The sequence below is a fragment of the Hydractinia symbiolongicarpus genome, chromosome 3, assembly GCF_029227915.1.
Source record: "Hydractinia symbiolongicarpus strain clone_291-10 chromosome 3, HSymV2.1, whole genome shotgun sequence".
NCBI lineage: Eukaryota > Metazoa > Cnidaria > Hydrozoa > Anthoathecata > Hydractiniidae > Hydractinia > Hydractinia symbiolongicarpus.
Window position 1 is genome coordinate 22,942,577 of NC_079877.1, and position 20,754 is coordinate 22,963,330.

Sequence of the window (20,754 nt, forward strand, 5' to 3'; positions counted from 1 at the left end):
ATTCTTCAAATTATGGCAAACAAATTCGGCAAGTTAGGATATTTTTTGCCGACTCCAGCAACTCAAGCAAATACAATGACGTCCCTATTGAAGTTTGTCAAAAGTCATTTTTACAAGTGAGCAAGCAAGACATGAAGTTTGTGTTCTTTTTACCCAATACATGGCCACTGCTGTGGATTTCACGTCATACCTAGTATTAAAGGCCGAAAAGATGCACCTGCTTCTTTTTATATACATCTAGAAGAGGCCCCATTAGATATGTTCTATGATCATGCGTGCATTTTAAGCGAATACGTCAAAAACAGAAAATCAAGATTCTACCAACACACGCGCTTTTTCATGATGTTTTCACGGGTACACTCATAAGTTTACCACTGCATTTTACTTAAATTCCATCCTTTTTTCGCAAGCATGGTTACGTCGATTTGTGAATAGCTTCATCCTTTAGATAAAAAGTTTAGTTAGATTGATGAGCCAAGCACATTTCTTGCTCAATCTGCAATTTTTTATTCACCAATGGAACAAATCGAAAAAATATAGTTTCAGAAAACGACACAGAATTGCGTGTCTGGGGAACGAAAACTGATTAAATCAACGGCAAGTATTTGGCAATTTTACGTAGAATTTAAAATATACGCTTCTCTACGAACTTCTGTCATTGTTTCACTCGCCTTCCTCGGTTAAATAGGAAGTGAAAAAATTTAGTTTCCTCAAAAAATTATTTTTTCCTAAATTCTAATTAAAACATCATTGAGTAAAAATATAAACTGTATGTAATGAAATAAATTTCCGTATGCCACAGCTCAGGTCAAAATCTGAATAAACTAACTTATATTTTAAGTTAAAAACATCAACGAAAAATTTTTGGTCTAAACAAAGTGCGCATTACGAATGATAATATGGTCTAGTATTCGATTCGGATCTTTTTCTTCGAAAAATTTGTTTTCAGTCTCTAAATTCAACGAAACAAGACAAACAGAGTGCGCATTACGAATGATATCACGGTGTAGTATTCGATTCGGAACTTTTTCTTCTAAATATTAGCTTTCAGTCAACGAAACAAGGCAAACGAGTGGAAAATCTCTTTTTAACCCTTAGAGTACTGTTTTTTGAAAATGCCCAACTTACAAATTAAAGCTAATCTGGTGTGTCGTAGATTACTTGTTCAATGAGAGAAATCGATCTAAAACGTATTTGAAGCGGCCTAACCTGGTGTACATGGATGGCTTCTTGATCTGGAAATTCTCTCTCTGTTTTGCAATCGCCTAGTTTGCAAATATAAGCTGCTTTCATGTGTATGGATTGCTTTTTGTCTAAAATCGGGCTAATGTCGCGTGTATGGATCTTGATTTGGAAATTTTCTCCTTAGTTTTGAAAATGCTTAATTTACAAAATTGACATCACATCTGCATGGATTAATTTCTTTCCTAAGTTTTCTTTGCAAAAGGTCAAAGTTGTTATATCAGGCTAATCTTATATGTATGGTTTGCTTTCTAATACGGGTAAATTGTCTCCTAAATGTTTTTTTCAAAGATGGAATTTCCTAAAAAAACCGAATTTAATGTGTATGGATTGCTTCGTAATACGGGTAAATTGTGTCCCCAATTCTGTTTTCAAAAATCGAATTTACTAAAACAACTGAATTTTATATGTATGGATTGCTTCTTAATACCGGTAAGTTATCTCCCTAAATGTTTTTTCTAAAGACCGAATTTACTAAAAGAACTGAATATCATGGATTGCTTGTATGGATTGCTTCTTAATGCGGGTAAATTATCTCCCCAAACGTGTTTTTTTCAAAGACCGAATTTACTGAAACAATGTGTATGGATTGCTTTTAAATACGGGAAATTCATCCCTAAGCTTTTTGTGTGGTTAATCAAAACAAGCTGAACTATGGATTTGTTCCCTTTTGGAAGCTTTTCCCAATATGCAAGAAAATATTACAAACGTTTTACAGTACGACACAATGAAAAATATTCAAAAGGAAGTCGAACGGAAAAATATTTTTAGGCCCTTATTTTTACTTGTCTATTGGACTTTAAGATTGCAAAAGCTAAGGTCTGGTTGACAAATTGTCTATCTATCAATAATTTCATATTTTAAATTTAACAGAACCACCATGAATTCGTCATGCTTGCTGTGAATCTAGGTTATCGCGACTTTGAGTTTCTTCACTAAAGATAAGATAAATAAAAATGGAACAAATCTTATTCGTTAATACAAAAAGGGTTTCTTGAGATTGATAACAACGAACATTCGAGCATTTCTCTAACATGAAAACAGTTAGTATGCTCGGACTAACCTTTACTTGTTGTAAGGATTCTTTGTTCTCTAATGCTTTCACCATCGTTTCTTTCGGCAATATCTTTTGTCTGTTCTCTATAAACCATAAAAAAAGCACAACATAGCAATTAAATTGTTATATCCAATTAATTATTTTCTGTCACGTTAATTTTTGGACTTTTTAACTGAAAGTAATAGTACGTGCAACCCACTACACAACATTACTTTCATATTTTTTTCAAATCAAACCTCAAATCAAATTTCAAATCTCAAATCAAATTTAATAAAAACTTACCATTGGCTGCCTAACCCAGTATTTTCCTTTTGGCATTACAGCATTTATCTAAACAAAATTACTTAAATGGTTATGTGAATGTTTTACAAAGATTTTCCTAAAAAAAATAAGTTTCCTCAAATAATTATTTTTTAACATAAAAATAAATGAATGATAAACATTTATCTTCTTAATTTAAACTACCACATGAAAAAACCGTCACAAAAGTATTAGCTTATGTTGGAATATCCAAAAGTAATCAAGACCATATATTTAATTATTAAGGTTGGTGCTTTGTAAATCAAAAACGCAATAACAAAAACCAATAATAATAAATATTACACAAGTTATGTATGCAGAATCATGTACATTTAGTGTAAGGTTATTTATATATATATATATATATATATATATATATATATATATATATATATATATATATATATATATATATATATATATATATATATATATATATATATATATATATATATATATATATATATATATATATATATATATATATATATATATATATATATATATATATATATATATATATATATATATATATATATATATATATATATATATATATATATATATATATATATATATATATATATATATATATATATATATATATATATATATATATATATATATATATATATATATATATATATATATATATATATATATATATATATAACAGGCAAAGTGGATATGTTCATTTTCCTTTGATCTTACCGAAATTTTCTTTGCAGTAACTGAAAAATGCATGTCTAATATGTTAAATTTTCTGACGTTACGGCGCGACGTCAATAAGACTACTTTAACGTCAATATTCTATATTAAATAAATGAAGCCATTACAGTGCACTTAAGGCTTTGAGGCCAAATAACTTGGAAACGAGGTGGTGACGTCAGTGATTTTTCACCGCGTAAGTAACTAGGGACCACCCGGGACCAATTTAGGTAAGTTTCCCAAACCTGGGTCCCTGAATCCGTTTCGGAATGGAAAGGTTGAGGACGTCATCACAAAACCTTCAAACCCCAATATCTCTCTGCAACCGTTTGTCAAAAGTCCATGTTCCTATACATTTTCTTGATCAGCATTTCAAGATCTATACGATGAATGCATCGGGTGTACGAATTTGTGAAGAAATATTTTTGGAACTTTTGGTAGGGACTTTGCTAACGTCAGCAAAATTTTTAAGCCCTTATATCTCCCTAAGCGTTTGTCAAAAACATACGATACCATACATTATTTTGGTCAACGTTTCAACCTCCACACCTTACAGACAACGAATGACTAACTTTAACCAATTTTCTTTTTGTACATGCACTGCTGACGTCAGCAAAAAAACTAAAGCAACCTATTTTTCCATTGTTCTTCTGCCTTAGTGAATTTTCCCATGGGCTTTATCGACTAGTCTTGTATAAGTAATCAGCTAAATTTACACTGAAAACACGATTCTTATTCAAGCTGGCACTTTTTTCTTCATACAACCCATCACTGCACCTAAATGAACAGGGTCACTTTAGAGAAGGATCATGCAAACATTACATGCAGTCTTTTATGAAGTTTTTTTCCAACAATTTTTTTACTTCTTTATCCACAGAGACTGTAAATACATTCTTAAACACACATAACTTACTCGTAACACACATTATATTGCCATTACAATCTATGGAAATCTATGTATAGCTAGTTAAAAAGCCTCAATGACACTGATTTCTCTTGTGTATTTAGTGTTAGCTTATTTCTTTTAATGGTTATCACTTCTGTTGTCCATCTTCTCTTTAATAATAGCCGTATTCTGTATATTCAAAATGGTTGTGCGCGGCTTTTATCAGAAAATTATGGGAAAACCCCGCAGAATCAGATTTTTACCAACGAAGGACGTCCGCAAAGAATTTCTGACAAAGTTAGCATTTAAATCATGATTTTTAATTGTCATGTGACAGATATCATCCATACCAAGTTTTATAATTTGTAACCTAACACAAGGGAAGTTATGAGGTTAGGGCACTAATTTATTGTGCTTGAGCATTTAATACTTTATTCCGCGTTTGGTTACTTTCGCAGAATATCTCTTTAGTGATGTAGCTATGAATGGGTATCCGATTTGCCTTTTTGCAAAAGTAAAGATTTACTTCAAATGGTCTGCTAGAACGTTATCTTCTTCGCGCGCGATATTTCTTAAAAGTATCTTTCTAGTGATGTATGCAAGGGTATATTCCACCTCTGCTTGTCTACTGTATCGTACATATATTTTATTTGTCTTGTTCTGCTAGGGCATCTAATATTTCAATGGAGCTTAAAATTTCTCGCAAAATTTCCTTTTCATTGACTTATGAATGGGTCCAGCATTTCTGCTTTATTACTGCCCAGAAGATGGTTTTCCTTTGAATTTATTTGCTCTTTTAAAGGATCTAAGATTCTATATTGTGTAGTGTAAAACCTTGCCTTTGATTGGTCTGGTTTCGGACCTTTGATGTGTCATTACGCAAGAAGGTATTTGTCCAGAACATCGTATCTCTTGGTGTATGGATGAGTATAGAACAATACCACTTGTTTAATGTATAGTATATCGTCTTCCCTCAGATTGTCATGTTTTAGGACATCTAATAATGTCAGTTCGAATGAACATAGAATCGCTTCTAATGAAGTATGAGTGGGTATAGCACACTGCTGTCTGTTCAATGTATTGTTTGACGACTTCCCTAAGATCGACATGCTTTGAGACTTTTAATATGTCATTTCACGAGATGGCATTTGTCTATAATATTGTTTTTGGTGTTGTATCGATGGGTACATAATACTAACTGCTGTTTAGCATCTATTATAACATCTGCTTTTAGACTGACCTGTGTTATAATCTCCACAATAACATAATACATGTTATTTTGCGGGAACTTATCTTTCTATTGGTGTATAGATATGTATTCAACCTCAGTGGTCTTATACTATAAAAATAACCGTTGATGTTGCAACCATTTTCTTTGATTGGTCTGCTTTAGGACATCTAACATGCTATTCAGAGGAGAGTAATTGTCCAAGAGATTGTTTCTATAGATAAATCAATGGGTATAAAGCACTACTGCTTGTTCAGTGTATACTATAACGTCTGTCGTCAGATTGGTCTGCCTTAAGACTTTTAATATGTTTCTTCGCGAGAGGATATTTGTCCAGAATGCAGTTTTGGTATTTTGTCAAAATATCTGTTCTATTAGTGGATGGATTTGTATCCTACCTCAATACCTCTATAGTGCAACGTGTTCCCTAAGATTGGTTTATATTGTAAAGCCTTCGCATTGATTGGTCTGCTTTAGGACTGTTGATGCGTCATTTCCAGGGAGGGTATTTCTCCAAAAAATTGTTTCTATTTGTGTATGGATGTATTTCCAGCATAAGTGTTTGTGCAGGGTAAAGTATAAAATTTTCTCCTTGATTGGTCTTTTAAAATATCTCAGATTTTATTTTGCACATACCTCAACTTCTAAAAGTGTTACCTCAAATGACGTATGGATGTGTCTCACATTTACAGACTTCTTTTAATTTTTCTGCTAGAATTTCGACCTTTACTTTCATCCACGTTGTTTTTTAGCCATGTATTGTGGAATATCCCATTTAATTACTGGTTTAGGGAGGCTTTATTTGAATGGATCTATTAGGTCATTTTTTAAATAGTCTTATCCAAGCTATCACTGTCGTCTCTATTGCATGTGCATAGGTATAGAACAAAACCGCCTTTTTAGTGCATACTATACATCTTTCCTCAAATCTAACAGCTTAAGGCTTTTACTGTGTCATTTGCGAGGGGGTATTTGTCCAGAATATTGTTTCTATTGGTGCATAGATGTGCACCCAACCTCACTGAATGTTTAATTTAAGGCGTAAAGTCTTCTCTTGATTGACGTGCTTCATCTTTTCGCGGAAGGGTATTCGTCCAAAGTATAGTGTCTATTTGTGAATGGATTGTTATCCAACATCAGTGTTGGTTTGGTTTATAATGAATAGTTTTTCCTTCGATTGGTCTGCTTTGGGACTTTTGATGTGTCATTTTCTTGGAGGGTATTTAGCCCAAATATGACTTCTATTGGTGGATGGATGTGTATCCAACCTCAATATTTGTTCAATTACAGTGTAAAGTCCACACATTGATTATTCTGCTTTAGAACTTTCATTTTTTTATATCACGGTAAGATACTTGTCCAAAATATAGTGTCACTTTGTGTATTGACGTGTATCCAACATCATTGTTTGTTTAGTTTAAAGTATAAAGTCTTCTCTTGATTGGCGTGCTTGAGGACTTTTAATGTAGGACTTTTGATGTATCATTTCGCAGAAGAGTATTTTGCCATAATATCATTTCTATTGGTAAATGGATGTATACTCAACCTCAACTGTTGTTTTTTTCAATATGTAATCACTTTGCATTAATTGATCTACTTTAGAAATTTTGATACGTCATTTCAAGGGAGAATACTTGTTTCTACTGCGGAATAATGTGGCATATTACGTTGGTTATAGCCTATCTACAAAAAAAAAGCATTTGTTATGTAGCGATAGAGAGTATTATAAGGGCAATATGCAATATTATGCGATATTACGTTGCTTATGGATTATTGACAGAAAAATATAAATTTGTTATGGAACGATTGAGAGTATTATGAAGGTATTATGCTGTATTATGTGATATTACGTTGGTATGGCCATCAACAGAAAAATTATGTACTTTTTATGAATTATGAAGGTATTATGCGGTATTATGCAGTATTATGCGATATTACGTTGGTATGGCCATCGACAGAAAAAATATGTATTTTTTATGAATTATAAAGGTATTATGCAGTATTATGCGATATTACGTTGGTATGGCCATCGACAGAAAAAATATGTATTTGTTATGTAGCGACAGAGAGTATTATGAAGGTATTATGCAGTATTATGCGATATTACGTTGGTATGGCCATCGACAGAAAATTTTTGTATTTTTTATGAATTATGAAGGTATTATGCAGTATTATGCAGTATTATGCGATATTACGTTGGTTATGGATTATTAGCAGAAAAAATATGTATTTGTTATGTAGCGACAGAGAGTATTATGAAGGTATTATGCAGTATTATGCGATATTACGTTGGTATGGCCATCGACAGAAAATTTATGTGTTTTTTATGAATTATGAAAGTATTATGCAGTATTATGCGATATTACGTTGGTATGGCCATCGACAGAAAATTTATGTACTTTTTTTGAATTATGAAGGTATTATGCAGTATTATGCAGTATTATGCGATATTACGTTGGTTATGGATTATTGACAGAAAAAATATGTATTTTTTATGTAACGATAGAGAGTATTATGAAGGCATTATGCAGTATTATGCGATATTACGTTGCTATGGCCATCGACAGAAAAAATATGTATTTTTTATGTAACGGCAGAGAGTATTATGAAGGTATTATGCAGTATTATGCGATATTACGTTGGTATGACCATCGACAGAAAAAATATGTATTTGTTATATAGAGAGGATGTCGGATAATGCGGTTTCATTTGTCGGGTCCATTTGGTTGGAGAAGTATGACCGAACGTCTGTCGGCTTTTTATGTCGATAAAGTATGAAGGTTGTTAGTTATGTTGTACGTCGTGTGTCGGGACCACTTAGCCCGGTGCTAAATGAAGTCGTTGCCCAAATTTGAATTTCTTTAGAAGCTCTGCCATATTTAAAATTACCTTAATAATTTGCAGACCAGATGCCTTTGCAAAACTGATCCCCTGTGTGACGTCAACTGTTCCATTCGGAGTATGCAGCTATACGGAGTTACGGCTCGCGTATACGGAGTATAACTTCGTATAGTATGGAGTTATATGTGGGACAATATTCGTGTATGGTTTTCGTCGCGTCGTAATGCTTTTCGTCGTGTCGTATCTTTCTTCGTCGTGTGGTTTTCTTTGCAGCGTAATGGTTTTCGTCGTGGCGTATTACTCATGTTGGTGTGATCTCATGTTTCGTCGTGTCGTATGTCACTTCGTGTGGTATTTCACTTTGGGGCGAAATAGTTATGCTTTTTTTACACGGAATTACTAATTTCATGAAGCTTTTACACAATATATTTCACTTTCTTTCTAGTGGCTTTGGTCTTTCTACTGGGTAAAGCTAGCTATTATTTTTGTCATTTTCTTTTAATAAACAATACATTCTTAGCTATAGATTTAGCTAGCTAGCTAGCTATACATTTTAAGCATGTTACACTGTATAATCTATTATCTATTTTGTAGTTTAAATGGATTCTGATGAAAATATCAAAAATCAAGTAAACTAACTACATAAACATAAATTATTACATAAAACTCTTACACAACACATAATATTTCTTCATAATCACAAATGTTAAACTAACTTAAAAATAGAATATAATTTTTAGCACTAAAATAAAGGTTTTTACTGCACTTTTTCCATGTGACTTGGATTTCTTGTAAGTGCTACACGAATTTAGTAATTTCGTGTTAAAAAAGCATGAAAATTTTCGCTACAAAGTAAAATACGCCACGAAGTGAAATACGCCGCGAAGTGAAATACGCCACGAAGTGAAATGCGCCGCGACGAACACAAATACGACTCGACGAAACGTTAAACCACCCCACAAAGAAAGATACGACGCGACAAAAACCACATCACGAAGAAAGATACGACACGACGAAAAGCATTTACGACGCGACGAAAACCATACACGAATATTGTCCCATATATAACTCCATAGTATAGCGATATATTTCTCTCCGTATAGACGGAAATATTTAGTACAAAAAACTGCGAGCGGCGCAGACAGCTTTTAGAGTATAATGCCGACACTGGTTTGGCTAGACATTAGCGCATGCAGCATGAGCGTCAAAGTCTAAACTAAGTATTCTTATTAAAAATTTACTCTGGGCTATTCCAGTTTAGAAAATCGTGAATAAAACAAGCAACCAGTTTTTGTAAGAAGAAAAAGTCTAGAATAAGAGACAAACATGCAGAGTACCAATTAGTATTAGTAGAACTTCCACCAAGCTTCGTTTTTAGCTGATAATACAACAGTCCTAATTAATTAACCTCTTCAACATTACAAAATGTTTACGATGGATAAAAAAGTAGGAAATTGATGTGCTTGTCTTTTTAACTTGTGCTTTTTGGTGATTATTTTTTATTTTTTTCGGAAATAGTTTTAAACAGTCATGTATTGCAATATTTCACTTTAGGAACATTCGTTGGCAGACTCCGTATAGCTAAACTAAACTCCGTATAGCAGCTATACGGAGTTTACTCCGTATAGAAACCACACTCCGTACGTCACATTGCCATCCACTACTTGACGGGTTTCACGCTTTATATTCGCTGTAGTCGCACAAAATTGCTCTGAAAATGAGTAAAGTAACTAAGTGGTGGGATTAAACTAAAAACAAGACGTATGATATACGCAAACAACCTCGCGAATAAAGTTTACAAAAAGCTGTCTATCAAATTGGGATTTTTGTTACGAAGTTAGACAGGACATATTTTACTATTCAGATACGCAATAATATTTGTTACACACTTATTTTTCAAAATTGATTTGTGAGACCTTCCTGAACGGAGAATTCCTCGAACTTTTAATTTTCGATGGGTCCGTCTTGGGTGAACCGACTGACAGGAAGAAGAAAGACCACAAACCCACAAACCCCAAAATTTGCGAAATTCATTAATTCAGTTAATTCTGCCTACATTCACTTTTAAAAAGTTTGGTGGAAACACCTTTATTTACTAGTTAGTTAAACAAGTGTTTTGAACACTTGTCTTATCTTTTTAAAAAAGAAAAAAGAAAAAAAAAGTAAAAATAGTTACCAAGATGAGATTCGAACACACGACAACTCCCGTGTCGGTGCTCAGAGAGGCAAAAATTTCCATTCTTGTAGGACACATTTGCGTTTTAATACAAGCTCACGAGCTTGTAATAAATGTCTTTTTTGTTATATGTAGTTTTATTTTTTTGCGCTAGTGCATACTGCATTCTTTCCTTCGCAACGAATAGTTTTTTTTGTATTTTTTTTATTCAAACACTGCGACAAATAATATAGCATTATTTCGATTAACATTATGTTCATTTCCCAAATTCTGTTTAAAATTTTGAAAAATAAATTTTATTTTGGTTGATTTTAATATAAAATTTCCCCTTCTATGAGCGAACTGTAAGCGCCATTTAAATTTCCTGAGGCCACGGCTGATTTTGGAGACTGTTATATCGTGACGTATCTTACGCTGAAGAAGCATAAGCTTGCTCCTGCTCTGACTCCTCTTTTTCTGGAAGATTCAAGTGACCCTAGTGAAACGTTAGTAACAGGATGTTACATGAATAAGCCTGAATACTCCAAAGCAGAACTTTAAAAAATGACTTATGAATCTAGTGATAGCGAAGAGAAAGACGAATTGAATTTAGGCAGATTTGAAAATTTGCATTTGGTGTACCTGTACATATTGCGTTATTTGTAATTCCTTTACTTCTGTGGAATGCAAGTGTTGCCAAGAATTTTTCAAACTATTGAATGACAAGTTGAATAATAATAAGTGCATCACGACGCACAAGGATTTTGAAATTTTATATTGAACCACACAGTGTTAGAGACAGCCAGCATACGACATCGACGATACCATAAAAATATAACAGTCTCCACATATACTAACATGTAAGTCTTTCTTCAAAAAATATGTTTCTCGTAAATATTTTCAAAGACCATATTTCTCATAGTCACATCAAAATAAACATCCTTCGTATCTTCTTATCTTCTCACTTTTTGCTTTATAATCTTACAGGTCCACCCGCCACACACCATCGCAGATTATTTAATTAAATTAAAAATAATGTCATTCCTTGAATATCAAATACAGAGGGAGAAGGGCCCTTGTGCCTCAAATAACAATTTGTTTCAAAGAAGTTTTGATGAATGAATAATTTCAATATATTTTATCCTGGTTTACACTATAACATAAACTTTGATTCCGTTGTAGGGAAATGAGGTACACCAGTTACCGACAGTACACGGCCTGGGTACATTATTATGAAAGGCTTGGAAAAGGATGTCGCGTGGTGATTTCAGCTTGTGTTGTGTGAAAAATAAGGAAAGAATTTCCTGATCCAAATGGAAAGTATACTAGTTTCAAAGAATTTGTTGATATATAAGGGGACTTAGCATTTTCAAACGAACAATAACAACAACGAAAAAGCGAAATAACGTACAACGGACTAGAGTTATCTTTTTTGGATCGTTAGGGTTGTTCACATTGTGTAAGCAACTTTAAAAAAGACGAAGAGATCAAAAAATTGAAATGAGCGTAAAATACGTCATAGATCTCCATCGCAGATAAGGTTTTGATTTTAACATGGCGATTACCGTTGTCAACTTCTATGCTAGAAAAGGGATGTAAATTCAAAGAATTTCAATTTTTTTTATGTACCATCAAAATATGTAGGGTTTGTAAAAGATATTTCTGAAGAAAAAAAATTTGGGGTTAATTCCCCAAAAAGAAGGGCAATGTTGTGTACGGTGTGGTTCCGAAAGGATGGTTGCTACATGTATAATGCAACCAATCTTTTTTAGCTACAAAAGTTTGACCGTACGTTGTGTGTGGCTTAAGGGCCTGATAACTTGTATAATATCACTGAAATTTACCTTATAATCTATATTATAAGTCTGTCTGTCTGTCTGTCTGTCTGTCTGTCTGTCTGTCTGTCTGTCTGTCTGTCTGTCTGTCTGTCTGTCTGTCTGTCTGTCTGTCTGTCTGTCTGTCTGTCTGTCTGTCTGTCTGTCTGTCTGTCTGTCTGTCTGTCTGTCTGTCTGTCTGTCTGTCTGTCTGTCTGTCTGTCTGTCTGTCTGTCTGTCTGTCTGTCTGTCTGTCTGTCTGTCTGTCTGTCTGTCTGTCTGTCTGTCTGTCTGTCTGTCTGTCTGTCTGTCTGTCTGTCTGTCTGTCTGTCTGTCTGTCTGTCTGTCTGTCTGTCTGTCTGTCTGTCTGTCTGTCTGTCTGTCTGTCTGTCTGTCTGTCACGCAAAATGGCAGCTTAGCTGCTCAATAGCGAGAAGCACGCAATGCGGTATAAAAAGGACGGGAGAACCCGTGGATTTTCCACGGGCTAACGACTAGTATCAATATAATTTCTTAAAATATGTTTAAAATATGGTTACAATCTCTTATAATATAGCTATAATATGTATAATTTCAACACTTGGCATGTGTGTCATAACCTCATAATTTGCTGTATGGTTATAATATTTGAATAAAATCAAACGAGTTTGATTTTAATAATATTGTTGGTGATCTGGTTTCGAATGCCTTTTGCTTGGGTGACAATAGATCTATTATCTCCTAGCGTTGTTGTGGCAACGATGTTATGAAATTAAATGAAATTGGAACGATGTTATAACAAATTATAAGTATATTGTAGAAAAATTATAACTGTATTATAGAATATATTTGATGATATTATACAAGTGTATCCTGGCTTATATACAGCTATAGCTTCGTTTCCATGTTTTTTGATTATTATAAAGACAACTTCATAAGGAGAACGATTGAGATAAAAGCACTCCTTTGTTTCCAGGGTTTTTTTGCAAATTCACAAACAAATTTACCGTAACTTGAGACTTTTTTTATAACAAACAATGAATTTTTCTTCTGATACCTCTGAGAGAACAGTAAAAGAAAATTTAACGAAAAGTCAAAAAAATACTTAAATACATGGAGAAAGGACCAACTTTTAAATGAAGATGGTGACTTAATAACTAGGACGCAGGACAAAGAAAACCGTTTCGTAGTTGTGTACAAAATAACTGAAAAAACAACAACAAATGAACAGATAAAAAGGAGTTCCTTTGTAAGAAAAGATGATCCAACTTTACAACACATCCAAAAGGTGAAAGATCGGACTGAAAAATGATTCACAAACGGTGAAATATCAAAGCAATAGAAAGAATATATAGTCAATGAGAATCCTTGTCCAGGAAAAAACTACGCTCTTTATAAAACTCACAAGAATGGAACTCCAGTACGATTACTTACTTCCGGTTGTAGCACTCCTATTTAGAATTTAGCTAGATTTCTTAAAGTTATATGTGCAATGTTTACTGAAAATATACGTCCCACTTATCGGACATAATTTATTCAATTAAAGAAAAAGGCATACCTGATCACACTCAATTGGTATCTTTCGATATTGTTAACATGTTCCCTAGCATTAAAAATTAATTATTAATAACGAAAAAACAGAATTGTTATTAATTAATTATAAGAATTCTGTTTTCGCAAATGAGCACTTATTACAAACGAATGGCACAGCAACAGGTGCACCTAATTCTTGTTCGTATGCAGACATAGCTGTATCTTCCATAGACGATAATGTCTTTGAGAAAATGCATTCATCCTATCCTGAAAAATTGGATTGTTGAAGTTATAGAGATGACTACCTATCTTTATGGTGTGGTAGCAAGGACAAGTTACAAGAATTCTTTGCTTTTATGAATTCTACTAACCAAGATTTGAAGTTCATAATGAAAATTGGAGGTGATAAACTCTGTTTCCTTGACCTGCAGATGTCATTGAAGGATAACAAAATCAGTACAACTGTCTACAGTAAACACACAGACGCTCTTTTATACCTTAACGCAACATCCTGTCACAATAAAAGTTCTATTAGGGGTATACCAAAAGGTGTTGCATTACGTCTTCGTCGGAGCTGTAGTAGCAATATTGATTATAACGAAAAATCAAACAAATACCGTGGTTACTTAACAGAAGAGATTGTAATGAAAGTATAGTATACTCTCGTTAAGTTAGACCCCGGACGCCCGCTAAGTAGTACATATTCCTCCGTGCCTTGAATGTCCCACTTAACGAGAGTATACTGTATCATTGAAAACATTTCAACATATAGGAGCAATATCACGCTCTGATGCTAGAAAAAAGATTAAACGCAATAATTCTGAAACTAAAGTTATCTTTTCCACAAAGTTCAACCCTAGAGGACCCAATATCAAAACCATTGTTCAGACCCACATGCCCATCATTAATAATCATCCGGAATTGTCGTTGTTGTTTCCAGAAGGCAGTATATTGGTTGCCTATAAACGAGAGGATAACGTAGGGTTTTAATATTACGTGCTGATCCTTACACTATCAAGTACGATTTATCTGACAACAATGCAGCAGGTTATGTGAAGTTTAAAAATTAAAAATATGACTCCTGCAAGAATTATGTAATCAAATCCACTTTTATAGTATCAAAAGCAACTGGCAGAAAATTTAAAATTCGTTGAGCAAGCAGTTGCAGCGCAAAGAATGTTGCATTCTGTAAATTATGTGGTAAGCAAGGTGTTGGAACCACCGTTGCTTGGAAGCCTCGCCACACCCTGTTGGTGGTTCAAGCCAACCACAACAACCCGCGAAGTCCGCGTACCCCATGTGGATACCCATGCATATTTGTTACTCCAGCTTGGGCTGCAGGCATCGTTTATGGTGAATCGTTTACTTTCTCACGTCTGATCTTCGGTTGACTCACGTTTTAAGAGCCCGTATACACGAGAGGGAAGGGTGTCAGAGGACCTTAACCTTTCATAGCGAAGCCTATATTCTTGTGTAAACATTATATCGACTGTTTGTGTTATCCATACACGCCAGCTCGATCGTCAGTCCAGTTTTCGATTTATTGAGATTGTCCTAGGTGATCGTGTTCTCGTCGCTACCACGATCCCTCTGCCTTGTTTGATATTCGCTACTCACAAACTGTATGTTACGTCACTTACCCGAGGCGCAGTGGTTCTCTCAACCAATCTTATTGGTTGGTAATTGGTTGGTGAATTGGTAGGTGAACGGCACCTGTAATGGTACAGGTGCCGTTCACCTACCAATTATAATCACCCATACAGTCACGTGTCCTCTTTAGCAATGAGAAGACACATTTTTTCCCTTTACTTATTAACCTAATTACCAAATCTGTTAAGCATGGCCAAAAAACAAATTGAGAAGAATTATATAGAGGGAAACTTTTTGTTATAAACAGACCCATTATAATGACAAACAGTTAACGCCAGGACTGGTTATTTTGATTCTATCATGAAATAATTTCACTTCCCAAGCAGGAAGCGGTATAAGAACGTCTGATAAAGCCCTTTGTTTCTTGGGTCATCCCTCAACCCACACAACATCCTTTCCCTACATACAATTCTCCGAACCTTCACTGCAGAGTAGGGACACCCAATCGGTAAACAGTGACCGGCGAATTCGGCGACAAATTAGCTGCGAATTATTTTTTGACTTTCACGTGAAACAAAAAACATGTAGCAAGTTTAAAATACTGAATGTAAGCACTCCTTTGGGTATTAACAACAAGACAGTTACTTTTAATTCTTTTCGGTAATGAGTTTTTCTAAAAATCAACAGTTGTTGAATAGGTCCTGGGGAAAACTCAAGCCACTTAGCAATTTTTTATACTTTCTAAACTATTAAACATTTACATTTTCAAAAATATATCAAAGTCTAATAGAATTTTGAGGTATTTTACCCCTACTTTCACCTATGCTTTTAAATAATGTTTTTACCGCGCAGGCGTTTAGGTCCTAATGTAAAACACGTGTTTTATTCTTATAACATAGAAAGTTTGGTTAAAGGTTGCTAAACAGAAAGTCAAGATTATCAGAAGCCCTTTCAAAATTCACCAGCGCGCACTACAATTATTTGATTTAATGTTAAGTTTTTAGCTAGATAGCCAGCCTAAATAATTATTGATAATCAGGAAAATGACGCTGTTCCATAAAATAGTATAAACAACTATTTTAGGAAACACAAAAAAAATTTACAAATTGTAAAAATCGATGTCAAAGTCGGATAATGATCTCCTGTGATTGCTTTTATTATACTACTAAAACTATTTATGGTATTTATTCTCTGGCATGACCTGGCGGAGGTTGGAAGACAAGAGTGATTAATGTTTTGTTATTTTTACTTACAATTCGTTATATTGTATTACAACGAATTTCGGAAGTTGGTCCAATAGATTTTAATTTTTGATAAAAAAAAATTTAGCATATTTTCTACATACCCACAGCTATAATTTGAAACATAATTCGGAACAAATAAATCCAAAAACTGGATAACTGGATAAACCACTACGTTGTCGCTTTGGTTCCACAAAATAATTCTTAATATATTGTTACGTGGTTTATTTTAACATCGCTATAACATTCTACACACTGCTTAATATCCAAATAACATTATTTAGTCTACTTATTATGTTGTCAAGGAAACACAAAAGAATAAAAAGCATTATTATATACCTGTCAACTCTTTTTTATATACAATAAATCAAATGTTCCGTACAACCCTGCAATAACCAGGGGCGGATGTAGAATTTTTTTCTGGTTAGGCAAAATTTCACCGATTTTTTGGCAAAGTAATATCAAGGGTTGTGGTGTTGTACGAGGTAAAGCGGGCGTTTTGTGTTTTTATTATAAAAGTAGCTAAAATATTTCCAAAAGAGAGGTTTTTAGTTATTAAAAATTTCCTAGATTAGAAACGAAAGTGTCTTTATAGCCCAATAAATAAAAGTAACCTCCGTAGTTTAACACTGGTATCCTCGCTAAAACATGCGGATGGAAAACTTCGTTTGGTAAATTAGACTCGAAACAGGGTTAGCGTTGCGACAGTTCCTTTGAATGACATACCACACTGGTATCATCTAAGCATCTTTTTTATTTTTTACGCATTTAATACGAGTACAAGTAATCGCCAAGTTACAAATTTGGGGAGTTACTTTATTTAAGTTTAATAGCTAATAATACCACAAAAAATTACATTACAAGACAATTTTAGGAATAGATAGTCAACAGCAGTGCAACGTAGAAATATTGTTTGGAAAATTACAGCCTGTGTTAACAACCAGCAAATGCAAAAACAAAAGCAGCATGTGTAAGATAGCAACGCATAATAAACGTCTACAAAAAGTATATAGTAGTTACCCCTTTATGAAGTAAATATAGTTTAATATTAAGGTTACTGGTGTAGTTTTGCACCAATTTCTATTAAGCATTAATTTTATTGTTAAAAATTTTTCACAAAAGTTAAGCAGTTTATTAATCCAGAAAAGAGTTAGAAATCAGAAAAATAACATCAAAACACATAACATGTCTGCATATTATTTACCCTCACATGCCTCTGTCAACTATGTTTAAAAAGTAGTTTAATACTTTGAAATCTTTAAGAAAGTTTTAGTAACTAGACAAATTCTGAAGATTCTCATACAAAAAGCAACATATATATATATATACAAATTCTACTCATATGCATAAGTTAACATGACATATTTATTGGCTTGCAGTCTGTAGCAGAACGTTCTTTAACATGCAATTCTTGTTTCGATCTGTATCATTTTACGTGAAAATCATTTCTATCAGTACAAGTTAATTTGATATCATATCCATCCATTTGATATATAGATATATCCATTGTTTACAGTTTTCCAATATTATAAGGATTCATAATGAATCTCCTGTATTCTTTAATTGATGGTGATTTTCATTGTCAGAAGAATATTCATCATGGCTGACATCAATATATCTATTCCTAAAACAAAATTATATATGTTGTATTGTTCAACAAAAAAAAAGAAGGAATATTAAAAACAAGCTTGGACTATTCTTAGATTAGGTATTGTTTCATTCTTTTGTTTTTAGCAATTTTATCACAATTAAAAGCAGCATGGGAAAGTTAAGGATCTCCTCGTGTTCTTAAAAGTTTTTAAAATGAGCAGTGGGATGTTGTATATAAAATCTACTGTTTAAAAGTTCCAACAAAGTCAAAGTTCTTAGGGACACTCACAATCCAAAAGTAATGGTAAACGTAAATTTTACGTTGGGACGAGGTAAAATCCTTTGAAGTTTAAGTATATCTCATACTGTAAACATCGATTTTTAAAGAACAGAAAATATTTTGAACTTGTTGTCGTCTACCTGCTTAACAGGAGCACATATCCGAGTGCGTATGATTTCAGGGACTGACAACATTCGAATATTACCTATCTGTAAATCCTCAGGGAAAGGGGATCTACAGACATTTAGCTTACACTTTTGCGTTTATGAAAAAGCTGTCCTTTAGTTATCTTACAATAATTATTCCTTTTCCACACGGACACAAAGATACACAGTTGCATAAACGGCTGCACAAAGCCTGTGACCTTAATACAATAAACAAAAAAACTAACAAAATTCCAACTAATACATGCAGCTTAGCAATACTCTATACCAAACTTAACATACACCTCCAAACATTTTTTGACCGCCAAGACAGTGTTTACATAAATTGCCTCAGTTATCTCGTTTAGCATTGGACTTTAATAAACAAACAATCCATTTAATCGAGGTCAAGTTAAAACCTTTTGTTTTGATAAGAAAGAAATTTTTTAAATCACACGTTGTGTAAAAACATCTGGTGGTTTACCACTTTTAAGAATAGTTCTTGACACAAAAGTGCCTTAAATCCAGCAGAAAAAAAAACAAAAAACTAAATATGAAATATGAAATGGAGCTAAACACAGTTTAGCTCATGTTAATTGCAGTTCCCAATACTTGATAGTTGCAATGCAGATGAATCATTTAGTTGATACTTTAGAGTAGGGGTATAGTCTGTCCATATTAGGAGGTTCTAAGTTAGCCAATCAACAATCCAGGGGCCCTCTAAATAGGAGAGAGTTACTCTGATTTAGCTTCTCACCAGTAGTAGCAATAACTTGCTTAACTGAAATAATTTTTCAGTTAACATAACAGCTGTACAGCAGGGGGATGCGGCGCTGACAGTCAGAGGTGGGGCACCAAAAGGTAATAACAGGTGTGAAATGCAAAAGAAGCTAGAGTTCATAAAGAGTAGGTTCTTGTGAGGTATGATAGAGGAAATGGAATCACAGGAGAGGAGCTCCGAATGTGATTGAGAGATTAGTTAAGCCAGAAAACGCTCCGGATGTAGTGGAGAAGAGCGAACACTACTAGTAGAAGAGCTCCGAATGTAGTGGAGAAGAGCGAACACTACTAGGAGAAGAGCTCTGGATGTAGTGGAGAAAAGCGAATTTATTGGGAACACGCACGTGAGCTTGAGACAATATCTTCTCTTCAGCCTAGCATCCTCACCCAATTCCGCCAAATTATCTTCAGTTTATTCTTACAAAATTGAAATAAATTTTCTACTCTAAGTTTGTGTTTTTATTGGAAACTACAGCAATTAAGTATTACTTACTTTAAAGCAATGTATTTATTGTCTTTTGCAGAGGCAGGATGAAGGTTTGGTTCAAGACAACAACATGGCACACGTGGCAACAATACTTCCCTCCAGCATTTCCAAGCCTTTTAATATCTTAAAGGGTTTCCAAATTCAAAACTTCTTCATTTAACTTAGCTAGCATACAATTGCTTTCATTTATTCTAGCCACTTGAGGTGCTTCCCGCAATACACCTTTACGATAATTCAATTGTACATGCGTTCCTACGGCTCTCCATCGTTTTACAATATCGGAAAAAAGGAGGTAAAAATCGTGTTTTTATAAGAGTTTGTTAGAGACGAAAGCGTGTTTTCTCCAGTTTTTTAACTTCCGTCGTATCAATTTCTTTCAAATTTTTAGGAAACTTTAATAATAATAAGATACAACTTATGTGTACTTTTCATTAAAAACAAAAGGCGGCAAGAAAAGTTATCACGAAAAAACGTGTTTTCTCCTTAATAAACTCTTATAAAAGTGTGATGTTTACCTCCTCTGATCGCAAAGTAAACTGCGATGGAGTGTTAGTTTTCCCGAATTATCGTAAAGGTGTATTGGACCTGACCCAGCTAAACCATGTTGAAAAAGAAGCATCTACTTGTCGTCCATGTAACCATACCCGTGGTCGTTTTAGGCGTTTAAACTTAAAAACCCATGGACGTTTTAGGCGTTTTTTCTTCCCATTTCAAAATTTCATTCATTGGAACTTGAAAACCCGAGGACGTTTTAGGCGTTTTTTCTTTCATCTGTGATTTTCATTCATTCGGAACTTTAAAACCCGCGGACGTTTTAGGCGAATCGACATTTTTGCCTAAGATCGCCCGGGTTTGCTTTTGAGTAAAATATCAATTATAAAAAAATCGATAAAACTCCGC

The 20,754-nt window shown here is 33.8% G+C and overlaps 1 long non-coding RNA gene across 2 annotated transcripts; it reads right to left on the reverse strand.

Annotated features, from left to right (window-relative positions):
* Positions 1-1,857: 1,857 nt before the first annotated feature.
* LOC130636281 (uncharacterized) lies at positions 1,858-20,425 on the reverse strand. 2 transcript variants are annotated; one of them, XR_008982256.1, is made up of 6 exons: positions 19,861-20,425; positions 16,679-18,198; positions 13,769-13,813; positions 2,582-2,629; positions 2,306-2,382; positions 1,858-2,177 (listed from the first exon to the last, which is right to left on the reverse strand). It is a non-coding gene; the product is annotated as an uncharacterized LOC130636281 (long non-coding RNA). The 2 variants fall into 2 exon arrangements; XR_008982255.1 differs by lacking the exon at positions 13,769-13,813 and having other exon boundaries at positions 1,859-2,177.
* Between the last annotated feature and the right edge of the window lie 329 nt (positions 20,426-20,754).